The following is a 13,132-nucleotide window of genomic DNA, read 5'->3' on the forward strand; positions in this document are numbered from 1 at the left end:
CGAACGGCCCACATTCTAAATTAATTATCAGGAACATTTAATTTTAATGTAGGGCTAGGTCATAATTATTAAAGTTTGTACATACGTCTGTTTGCATTCAGTAAACCATGCAATCTTAAAATAGTACGCAAAGCAATTAATTTTCTTATTTATATTATGTTAAATACGGCAAGCAAGTTTTAAAACAATCAAAACATTTTGAATTGCACCCTGCAAAGATATTCAAAGCAGAAAGCCTCTGCCATTTGGGATGTCTCGAAGTAATTAATTGCATATTCTCTAGGTAATTTTTAGTCCGATATGTTTGCAGCAATAACAGTTGTTTTTAACTTCAAACAAAAGGAATACTGCATATAACGCATATCCTTATGGCAGTGACATGTGACACAACACTGTATCAATTTGAACGCGTACAAAAGTTGATGATTATATCATTTTGTGTACGTATTGTGGTGTATGAGGGGTGGAGTGGGGGCAGTGTCATGCAAAAATACAAGTGTACAATTTAAAATATAATAATCATTATTATATAAAGATTTTGATATTAATAGTTTTATTTATATACATATTTTAATATTTTTATTGAACTCTGAGCAAATGAATGTTTACGTATGTTAGTATTGGGGTTTGTTTCTAAATATACTTATTGGTGCATGTCTTCTCTTTATATGTATTGTTTTTATCGTACTTTTTATAATAATCATTACTATGTAAAGTTTTTAATAATAATATTTTATTTACATACATATTTTAATATTTTAATCGTTTTAATTCTGAGCAAATGAATTTCTCCTTTGGAGATCAATAAAATTATTATGATTCTGATTTTACTCTATGAACTAAACACGCTTGACAAAGTTTATTCAACGACGTGAACAGTATGGATATTTGGTATTGTTTTAGGTGTTTGATTAGGGCTATAGGATGTACTCAAAGGTGATAGTACTAACGATATGTCTTTCACACAGGGTTGAAGGTCAATTAAACCTGTTGAAACATCTTGCACTGGTCTCGTCGCCTTCCACTTCGGTATTGCTGTCATTTTCAAGATCGGACCCAACAAATATTGTCCGCTTTATCAGGGTGTTAATGGTTGGCCCGTATAGGAAAGTTTTTCCTCAGGGGGTGTCGCAAAGGAAGGGTTCTCTAATGTTTTGCGCGCCTGTGGTGTTATAGTATATACTGTAAATACAAAACAAAATAAGACAAGAACTGATTGATTACAAAGAAATGTATTTATTCAAAATGAGTATGGTATGTAAAAAAAAAATCGAATAAAGGTGAGTGGATCTCACAAAAGGAGGCCGGGGTGCGATTTTTTTTTTCGTACATAAGTTGGGGACCCCATGTGAAAGATAGCCGAACTACTTCCCTAAATATAACTAAACCTAACCCTCCAAATAATCTCTCTCTCACTATAAAGTAAAAGAAGTAGCTCATGGGAGTCGAACCCCATACATCGACATGTAAAGTCCATAGTCTTATCCATTCGACTACACAGACGGCTCGACAGAAATCGTTTGCATTCGCGAATTGTAGTTAGCTGAATTCTTACGTCACACCTTATGGATATGATTAATGAATATTCATGAATATTTTGTGACGTTTCACGAGGGGTCCCCAACTTATGTACGAAAAGAAATATCGCGGCCGGTGTTCTACTGTACGACCGTATCGTTTCTAAAAACAATAGTGTCTCTAGAGAATGTGTGGATTGTGAACATTAACAAATTGCATTTTTTTAATCATAGACTGACACCTGTAATTGTTCTAGTATTCATAATTGTCTTTATTCTAAACTAAACTCATGAACTCGAAACTAAAACATATAATTATCATAATTATATTCGAAGGTCTGTAAATTGTTAAGACATAAAAACTGATACTCAGGTGGCTGTTAGAAATGAACATACATTTTAACACCTGTCTTCTGCTACGTAACACCTGTTTTTGTGTTTTGCAGCAATCGTTGCTATACAACGTATACGGTACTGAATGAAAGGGAGTTCATAACATTATTCCTTAAATGAAAAGTTATAAACAAAGTATAAAGTAAAATACCTATTCCGGGCGAACATATTTCGTAACAGAAAAGGATCCACATTAATAATTCTCTTCGTTACGTGTTTAGAACAGAATTTATATCACATCGTAGTTGTACGACACGGTTTGGTATTTATGCCGTGTGTTGTTATGCAAATGAGCTTGTACGGGTGCAGTGGAAGATGGTATTGCTGTCTATACTATCAACCTTGTTTTACAAAAAAAAAGTGTGATGTGCCCAAATACGGTGGTGATATGCCTAAATATGGTAGTGATATGACATCAATATGTATCTATAGGGACATTACATAACGTTTGATAGTGTAGACAGTCCCAGAATAATTTACATGTTTTTTAGACAGATAGTTTGTCTCTGTTGGTTCTTGTATGGGATTTGATTCTGAATAGGGGGGGGGGGGGGGGCGGGGGGCTGAAATAATTAGGGATTTTCTCTGAATATGGGTTGGATGTTATCTCCCCTGAATCGTTTCAGAGAAATGTTTCCCCTGAATCGTTTGAGGGGAATGTTTTCCCTAATAGGGGGTGTACCTTGATGAAAAGAGGCGTAGTTGTTTCTTCTCATATGCATTTCACAGTTAAGAAGAGACAATGCATTCCTATGTACCTTCTATAGTCTTCTGTGGTGTATCAAATTGTTCATGTTAACCGAAACATGTTATTTTATACTTTTAGCCCTTTTTATAATTCTTAGGCCTATTTAGGCCTACCCAAATACGTCACAGCATTATTTTCTTTGCCAAGTATTGTGAACGATAAAGATATAGGCTACTACAAATCTCCAGACATGCCTAAAATAAAAAACCCACATTTTTTTGTGAAAATTACATCGTCATTTCAATAACAGGATGTCATAATAATTACATTACAACGTTTTCATTTCATTTTAAAATAAGAGTACAAGCAATATTGACACGATCAAAATGATGTTACTAAGAATATTCAACATGTAAACAATCCATTTATAAATAGTTAAGCCGGTTACGTCAGGGGCAGATTCTCCGGGGTTCAATGGCTGACATGTGTGCATACACATAAACATGAAAGATTCGATTAAATGTAATTATTGAGGAGGCCAAACAGAGGTACAATTAGCAATTGAATTCAACTAAGTTATTTTCGAGTAGGCCTATTAATAGTATATCACGATCGGTGTGTAATGCTAGTGGTATATCGGGGAGGCGCCGGATCCAATGGTGTGCGTACGACAAATGCCTAGTAAACAAAAATTTTATTCACCAGGGAATTTTACTCTTTCCTGGTTTGACGTTTGGAATTTCAATTGTAATGGGGCTGTATCATGGAGTAAAAAATAAATTCTTTACTCCATGGCTGTATCTATAGCTTTGCGACACAGTACCAAACATAAAGATGATACGGGTCCAGTGGGCATTTAGGGCCTACACACCTAACGCTTGGTCACCACGATAATGCAATTTCGATTGAAATTCTTTCAATTTGTGTTGACTTTTTTAAAAAAATGCTAGGCCTAATAATAAAAACAACACGCGGCAGTTTATGAGGAAGAAACGTAAAAATGAGTTTTTATCCAACACAGAAACGGTATAACAATTGAATTGCATAGGCCTATACGGACTATGTATATCCATGGTATATCTGTCACTGTATATCAAGTGTATGACGCTTGTTGTCCTGAGACTGAATTCATAAAATATTACTGTACTTAAAAAAGGGGACAAGTGTAATAAAAGAGGCTATTTTGATACCATGGCATAGAATTTTGACTCCAAAAATATGTTATGAATATAATTAGACCAGAAAATATTGATATACCATGTGAAAACAATCTTCAAAATACTGATTTGACCCCAAAATTATTATTCAATATCCAAGAGCATTGTAATCCATACTTTAAAAAGTACAATTTATGATTTATTGAACGTCAGGCGGATATACAAATGGAGGGTCAGGGTGATAAATAAATCAGAACCAATTGATTTATTTATTTTTACAATTTATTATTCAATTTAGAAGAATTCTATGCTGGAATTTCGTTCCCAAATCATGAGGCAAGGACTGTCACCAGGCTTCTATCTCCTTCAGTTGCCATTCCTTTAACCCCATGTGACGTAAGCGTTACGGTATTAATAAAACTCGTAATGCCCCATTGGTTAAATTTTTTGTATAGCCAGAAAAACAATGACAAACCCAACTTGGTGGTGGTGCTTTTGTCGTCGTTGAGAACACATAATAAAGTAATGTTTTTAGGTAGATACAATAAAACTTATCCAGAAAACTAAACAACTTAAGCTATGTCTACACTAGTTTGGCAAAAAAATGTGATGTGCCCAAATATGGTATTGATATTCCCAAATATTGGCACATCACATTGTTAATCACATAAAGTTTGATAATGTAGACAGAGCTTTATACAGCTCTTAGTAAATTGTCATCTTACAAGCTGTAAAATCCTACTGTTAATGGTAAACCTATTATAAATGTATTTCAACTTTCATAACAAAACATTAAATTGTTTAAGTTTAATCCTTATACGTTTTTAAAACGACGAGCCTATTCTTAACAAGTAACAACATTTTAGTACTGCATGTTTCATTGATATCTATATATAGTTTTGTATATTGAAAAACAATACAAAAAAACTAAGGGTTCCAGCTGCAATGACCCAATTAACTCTCTGTGGATCTGTCAAATCGCATCAATATGCTTCTGTAGGTCCACTTCCTAAAGTTCATAATGCAACACTGATCATTCGCATCCGATATACTTTTATATTTTATATGACTTCCGGTATTCATGGCGTGACGTATACGAATCAATAGGCTTTATATGATGGGATTGAGGAACGATATATTGTGATAGGCCATCCCATGACAAGAAAGCATTATCTTAAGGCAAACCACAGGGATTGATGTCTTCTCATGCAGCAGAAGTCGGTCGTAATGATTGGTTAAACATACATTAATAACAAGTATTTAACCCTGGTTGCTAATGATAATATAGCAAAGTGGCATATGAAGCCATTTCAGTGTTACAAAATGACAAGAAAATGCAGTAGGATTAATAAAAGAGAAACGTACAAGAGATAGGCCTACTGTATGATGCCCTTTAATGTGAACCGATTCCTCAGTGATCAATTTCCATCAATGTTTGAAGGAATGGGAGAACAGAAATAGTAGATCAATGAGAGAAGTGGGAATTGGCCATACTTAAGTGACACTTTCTCAACTGTAGCCTATATAGCAGTTTTTAGAGTGAGACTTTCTCTTTAGAGGTTTGGGAGTGTTTCTTTCGGTCAACCATTTACACAAGGTATGATGACACGTGTAACTGTAGGCCTATTTGAAATTAGTTACTGTACCATAATGTTAAGGATTAGCGAATTGATTAGACAAAAAAAAAAGTACAACTTATCGTTATGGAATAGGGATGATGGAGTGATCAACACTCTTCCCATCTCATCACCACATTATGACGTAAATTTAAGTTTCTGTTTTGGATTAGTAGGAATAATTATAAAGGAAGGGTGGGAAGAGAATGCAGACGAATAAATTAAGATAATAAGTTTCCTAAAATAATGTTTATGGCTTGGCATGAATTTGGCAGATGAAAGGGGTCACGGGTTCATTCGTTGAGGAGGAATGTTCGGTTCGTTCGTTTAGGAGGAATGGTCGGTTCGTTCGTTGAGGAGGAATGGTCGGTTCGTTCGTTTAGGAGGAATGGTCGGTTCGTTCGTTGAGGAGGAATGGTCGGTTCGTTCGTTTAGGAGGAATGGTCGGTTCGTTCGTTGAGGAGGAATGGTCGGTTCGTTCGTTGAGGAGGAATGGTCGGTTCATTCGTTGAGGAGGAATGGTCGGTTCGTTCGTTTAGGAGGAATGGTCGGTTCGTTCGTTGAGGAGGAATGGTCGGTTCGTTCGTTGAGGAGGAATGGTCGGTTCGTTCGTTGAGGAGGAATGTTCGGTTCGTTCGTTTAGGAGGAATGGTCGGTTCGTTCGTTGAGGAGGAATGGTCGGTTCGTTCGTTTAGGAGGAATGGTCGGTTCGTTCGTTGAGGAGGAATGGTCGGTTCGTTCGTTGAGGAGGAATGGTCGGTTCATTCGTTGAGGAGGAATGGTCGGTTCGTTCGTTTAGGAGGAATGGTCGGTTCGTTCGTTTAGGAGGAATGGTCGGTTCGTTCGTTGAGGAGGAATGGTCGGTTCATTCGTTGAGGAGGAATGGTCGGTTCATTCGTTGAGGAGGAATGGTCGGTTCGTTCGTTTAGGAGGAATGGTCGGTTCGTTCGTTTAGGAGGAAGGATAGACCTATCATCATTTATGGGAAGAAATTCTGTTTGTTATTTATTTTCTTGTGATATAATAACGTTCTGAATATAAACCAATGTTCTTGCACACAAAAAATTGCTGTTTTCAATCAAATAGAAGATCAAAAGGTGAAAAAAGTCGTGTGTATCTCCCTAAACGGTGGATTCTTTATTAAATTTTATTTTCGGCATCCGCAACCACAACACAACTGTGTTTAATTTGAGCACCATGCGTTCGTAATTGGTATATAATTTGTTCCGATATGTGACCTTCATGGGTAGTACTGCTGGTTAGTATATCATTAACGTTTCAGATGTACTGTGTATACGATCAGTATATTAACTTTATAAACTCTTGTATCAATTTCAGAAAAACAAATCTGGTGAAAGTTAGAAGAACTTTTTAGGTAGGACACCTTTATTCTGTTATACTTGATGAACGAGAGTGAAATATATCTGAACATTCGGTAAATCCCAGGCCTATTCAGGTGACACTCCTTAGAAAAGAAGACACTTTGTTTGGTCCACCATGCACTGTAAATCAAACATGCTACTAATAACACTAAGAATGCAACCTTTAATAAAGTTTTCCACTAGACAATCTGAAGATTAATTTCTCGTGTTGTAAGGCATGTGTTTGATATCCGACGACCTTCATTTTAAACATCACATCATGTCGTCATTTTTTCCGGATGTTCTTTCACAACGAAACCTTTCGTGTACTTATCTTTATTAACATCTATATCATCTTAAGTTCGTATAATAATGTGTACTTTTAACAGTGCAAGCTTCAAACGATAGACTCCTGACATCCATAAACATTTGAATGTGGTAGGACTATACTGTAGTACAGTTTGTATAATGTGTACTTTTAACAGGGCAAAGCTGCAAACGATTCTATAGGATCCACCTGACATCCATGAACACATTGCATATCGATTATTTCGTTCAATGTGTGTGAAAAATCAAACGAAATGTTTCGTGGGGGTTGGGGTGAAGGTTTTTGTATTTCAGTATAATCAACAAAGACTAAAAAAAATAATACTACACTGTATTGTAAACATTATTTATGTATTGTTACTTTTATTTACTATAAACGTGAGTATCCTAAATTCAAGAAAATAATGGAAAAAAAAGAGAGTAATATGTCAATATGTATTTGTAATAATTATGATAAACGAATAAATGTGGTAGATTACACCACAAAAGAGAAAAAAAAAGACTAAAATACAAGATATATATATATATATATTTATATTTTTGATATGACATGTATTTTACACGCAATTTGGCTCTTAGCCACGAGTTGTAATTTTGGTCAATTTTTTGATATTTGAAATAAAAGTGAATAATAATAACCCTCATCCCACCCCCGGGTGAATGAAGAACTTGGATTAATTAATTAATTCTGTGTGTAAAGTTTCATTTGAATACTTCCTATAGTTTAACATGCCTACTAAAGACAGCAAACTTATAATCATTTTACCTTAACCTTTAAAGCCATTTGATGAGACTATTTTTTAAAACAAGGTAAAGCTCTTCACTATCAAAGTTTATGTAAAAACAAATGTGCCCATATATGGACATGATGATGTCATATAACTACCATATTTGGGTGTATCACTACCATATTTGGGCACACTTTTTTTGTCAAATAGTTTGATAGTGTAGACAGAGAGCTTAAGAGTAAAGTAGGCCTAAAAATAAATACCAATACATCACTATTGGCATGAGACCTGCGTGCTTCCACTTGGTTGGAAAAATAATTAAACAAATTCGTATAGACCTACTACGGCATAAGTTGGCTATTAACAGATGAGACCTGCTTTAAAGGAATTTAAAATATCTTAGTGGAAATACATTTTAAATGATAGTAAATATTTCATTCAAATATCGATATAACACATAAGTTAAAGACAAAAATTCATCTACAACGGATTCTCGAGTTCATTAAAAAAATTACACGCGAAGTAAAGTTGTCAACAAATTACATCCCCTACCTCCCTTCTCAACTTTATTTAGACTTTGTTTTTTAGCGATAATAGGAAGATAATATTTCATTATGGCTGGCAATTATTTATTAAATGAAAATAATTATATTAATGTAGTAAACAAATATTTCGTGTATGGTACTTCCGTTAAAGGATAATATTATTTTATTTTCAAATAATAAAATCAACTTACTTTCTTTTGCGAACACTCTCTAACTCTCTTTTTTTGACAATCTTACGAGAACCTTTTGAATTTGAAATATCCGAACACAACTTGACACTATACGGACCTTGATAGAATTTAGTCCAATGCTAGCAATACGATTTTAATAGTTTTGGAAGGCTAGCGCAGTTTGCACCACTCCAACCAAGGTGCTTCGACCAAGGCTAAGAAGACAAAACTCGACGTCAAGGGGAACCCTCTAGGCTCAAGCGAATCACAGCGACAGATGAATCAGACACAAAACGAACGACACACATTCTGCGCCAACAAACTTTAGACTATTCCATTCAATCAAAGGTTAGATTATGTAATATTTTATAAAATAATAATTTTTAAGAGCAGGTACTTTGACGTACACAAATACCATTACTAAATAATTCATGTTTTATAAAGCTGTAATATGTTTATTGATTAATAATGAGTAAGTTATGTTCAGTAAGTGCTTTATTTATTTGTATACTTTTACCTTATTCCTATCTACCATTCGTCTTACTGATTTATAAGTCTGAACTAATTCGTGATCATTTACGACTGGTCTCGTTATTAAATTAAAGAGCTGGTGTAATTAATGTTATGTTTACATAAGGTAATGGGATTATGGATTTAACAAGATAATGTGTACCTATCCGTGTACATGGCTATGGAGACGCTACTAATACCTACACATCACCATATGGGCCATGGCGAAATAAACACATCATGACATCATTCGTATACAAAGCATATTGGAACGCGGTAGGCCTAACGATGTATTCGTTGTACAAAAAGGGCGTAGTTAAATTTATGGTATTATAATTATATTTTTCAGTTTCACAATAAATGTTTAATGAAAGAATTAAATAAAGAAAACATTTTTAAATAAAGAAAAAAAACAGGCCATCGTAACGTAATTTACGTATATCCATCCCAACCATCATGGTTGGCACGCGATCTCTATGCTTCAGTGATTTTCTCGCGCGCGTCGTGAACTGGGTGCGGCGCGGCGGCACGTGCATGTGGTGTGTGAGATAAAAGGGTTTAGGCCTAGATTTATAGCTACCGATTTGTCTATTTGAAATGAAATAAACACTACTACTACAAGAAGGTAAAATGATAAGGTTAAGAATATGCTGCAGTGTTCTGTTGGTAGCGATTATTACATTGTGCCTGGCTAGCAATGGAACATTCGGTAGGTATGTTTAACGTACAGGCATAAATATGAAATGTCTAAATTAATTACATATTTACTACCTAGCCTATGCCTATATAGGCTAGGCCTAGGCCCTATTATGACCTACGTAGTTGATCGAGCTCAGGGTGAGGCGGAACGCACGCAACAAGCGAAGCGCGTAGACTTCAACGCTTCTGCTGACTTCCGTGCAACTCATTTTTTTGTAAGGTTTGTAGAGCTTTATCGGAATTAAAATCTATTTAATGTAATTATTTTATTTTGGTCCGTGAGCAGACTGCTTAATTAATTAATGCCAATGACAATAAAAACACTGCTTTTTTTATTTAGGCCTAATTAGGTAGGGCCTACTAGCCTACTAGGTCTAGATTGCAATAAAATTAAAAAGTTGATTGGCGTAAAACATTGTTATACACAACAGCTTATAATGTATACATTTGAACGCCAAAAGTGAAAATGGAGGCCCCTTCCAATAATTAATAGACTACGGACGAGTCTCTTTCAAAAAAAGTAACCAAGTAATTAGTAATAGTAATGCCTAAGTATTATTTAAACATGATGTATCATATATACTATAGAATAGAAGGTGGGGTGGGATATTTCAAAATTGTCCGTCACAAATTCTGCTTTTTCTTCCTCCAGAATGTTATGAATGCACTGGGTACTATATGACTGAGATGATCTGTCAAGAGACGTTTCCATTTGGCGTTCCAGAAGAGATCAACACTACGTCTTGCCCAGTCGAATCTTACTGCTATGTAAGACGATGATAGAGGTTGGAGAGGGTGTGAAAAAGACTCGACTCCGACTGATCATAAAGCTTGGTTCCCACTGACGACGCAACGTAAGAAAATGCCCTTACAATAATTGTGTTTTCCCCCGCCTGCATGAAATCAAACGATGTTTGCAGCACTGTTGCGTCGTCGGTTCCCACTTGTGATTACACAATACATCATGTTGCGTCAATACGTCGCTGCGTTGCGTTCTAGTGGGAACCACGCTTTAGTAAAAAGAAATAAATGAAATGAAATTCATGCGGCCTATGACGGTAATTCAACACAACAACATTATAAAATACAAGCAGCGCGAACGACACACAATTACTAATTTTAATATTTGTAGGCCTACAATTCATAAAAGAACTAGAGGGTACTCCGAGAGTACAAACCTCCGCCTACTGTAAAATTCCCCTACATAAAATAATGTCCCCGGAAAATCTATATAGGTCAAGGTCACAACTAACAAAAAACTGTTTTACTGCCTAGTTTTATCCGATTCTCACCAAATCAGGGAAGAGTTACTCGTATTTTTTTACATTTTTGTTTTATTAGTTCTAAGTGTAAATAGGCTAACTGCACACTACAAAGTTGTGGATGAGAGTTTGGTGTAATGGTTATGTATCCAACCTCTCTCAGTTGAGATCGCTGGTTCAAGTCCCGCTGAGGTTTTTTTTAAAATTATTATTATTATTATTTTTTTTTTTTTGTGGACCTTGATCTTTGACCCTGATCCTTCATACCACAATTATATGATGAGTCATTGATCATTGTGGCTAAGTTTGGTCAGGGAAGATTAACTCTTCCCTGGTTTGATGAGAATCGGATAAAACTGGGCAGTGAAATAGTTTTTTGTTAGTTGTGACCTTGACCTATGACCTTTACCTCTCGAATTCGAACTCGCCCGAGCTTTTGGGGCATAGATCAATGTGGCCAAATTTGGTGAGAATCGGATAACAGACACTACACCACACGCGTACACACACACACCCATACAGCAGGGGTGAAAATATAACCTCCTTGCTGGAGGTAATAATTATCACCTACGGTAATTAGTGTTCATGCATACTCCCGGTGCTAAACATAAAATTTACGAGATCGAAAAACAGGTGGCGTAAGCATAAAAAAAAATGTGCTCTCTCTGCCTCAGCACTAAGGCCCTGCCACAGCCTTTTGGGGTCGTTTCCAGCACATCACCAGATGCATTGATGTTGTCGCCTCATGATGTGTGGTGGAAAGGGGGACGTATGATCTGTGAACCCCAAACACAGTGGCTCGCATAGCCTTAACTCTATTCCACCGACCAGCCACCGAACCCACGACATACGTGTTGTCAACACGACGCTCAGCCGACTGAGCTAACTGGCGATTTTGGTTTTAACAAGGTTAATAGGATATTTATGACGTAATGATGAATTACGTAATACACGTATACGGTAAATAGACTATTATCAGCTGTTTAGTCATGTACTACTTTGTGGCCGAACGGGTAATGCTCAGGTTTGGATGCTCTCAGCTCTACTAGATTGGGTTTGAACCTCTACGGATATTTTTTTTTTTTTTGGAATTGAAACCGATCTTGTGTTAAGATTGGTTAATATTGGTTTCGTTCCTTCAAGATGACGTCATGAATATGTATATTTTATGACGTAGCGACAAATTACGTAATAGGAAGTGCGTGAGACAAGACAATAATTTTTCGGCTGTTGAGACATGTAATTTGTGGCGTAAACGGGTATGCTCCGTTTTGAGTATGGCCTACTCTCCGCTATAGACTGGGTTCGAACCTCCACGGATGTATTTTTTTGGTCCTTTGGAATTATGACGCAATCGACAGGAGAATTTTAGTTATTTTACAAAACGTTATTTGAAATATAACATCGATTTTTTTTTCATATTTTATTTCATTCATATTTTCTCTAGAAAAGTGTGAACTATATATACGACAGAAAGACGCACGTATCGCGTGGTTGTGCCGACACATGTGAAGTGGACTGTTACTTGTCGTTAGCTGAAGGGTATTGTCGGTATTGCTGTCAGGAGAATAAATGCAACAGCGCCACCAATATGCAGTTGACGCGTCAACTTTTAATTGTTGTATTATACTTGTTTTTCTTGATATGATATACGTTACTTGTTTGAGTTTTAACCTCAACACTACGTTTAGTCTTCAATTATCCTATACTATAAAGTATTATAATATACATTTTTTGTAGTAGATCTGAAAGTAAATCACTTTATTATTCGATACTTTTTTATTACATTGTTTATATTAAACTATCATCATAATTTCACAATATTTATTGCGACGTATTTACATGTAGGTAGTACTGTAATCGTAAAATAAATACATTCAATGCTATATAATACGCTGTATATTGTACTCTGTATATTGTACTCTGTGTATTGTACTCTGTTTGTTGATATTTCCAAATATTATAAAAAGCAACATTAGAAGCAAGTTAGCACCGTAGGACTGGCATTTATCAATTTGACTTTTGAAAAATAATTGCGCCGCCTGAAAAACGGATGCTTTAAAGCCAGACTATTTATCTCGAATATCGAAAATTAGATATAAATAATTAATTCCTAGGCCTGTCGGGATTCAAAATGATTTTTTGTAATAAAAAATATT

At 35.5% G+C, this 13,132-nt stretch overlaps 1 protein-coding gene across 1 annotated transcript in view; it reads right to left on the reverse strand.

Moving 5' to 3' along the window:
- The window catches only part of LOC140063152 (fibrillin-2-like), a 55,573-nt gene extending 46,811 nt beyond the window's left edge, over positions 1 to 8,762 (reverse strand). Inside the window, exon 1 of the mRNA XM_072109608.1 lies at positions 8,524 to 8,762. The gene's annotated coding sequence lies outside the window, so the exon portion shown is untranslated. The remainder of the gene's footprint in view (positions 1 to 8,523) is intronic.
- Positions 8,763 to 13,132: the final 4,370 nt, after the last annotated feature.

The sequence above is a fragment of the Antedon mediterranea genome, chromosome 11 (assembly GCF_964355755.1).
Source record: "Antedon mediterranea chromosome 11, ecAntMedi1.1, whole genome shotgun sequence".
In the NCBI taxonomy this organism is placed as follows: Eukaryota; Metazoa; Echinodermata; class Crinoidea; order Comatulida; family Antedonidae; genus Antedon; species Antedon mediterranea.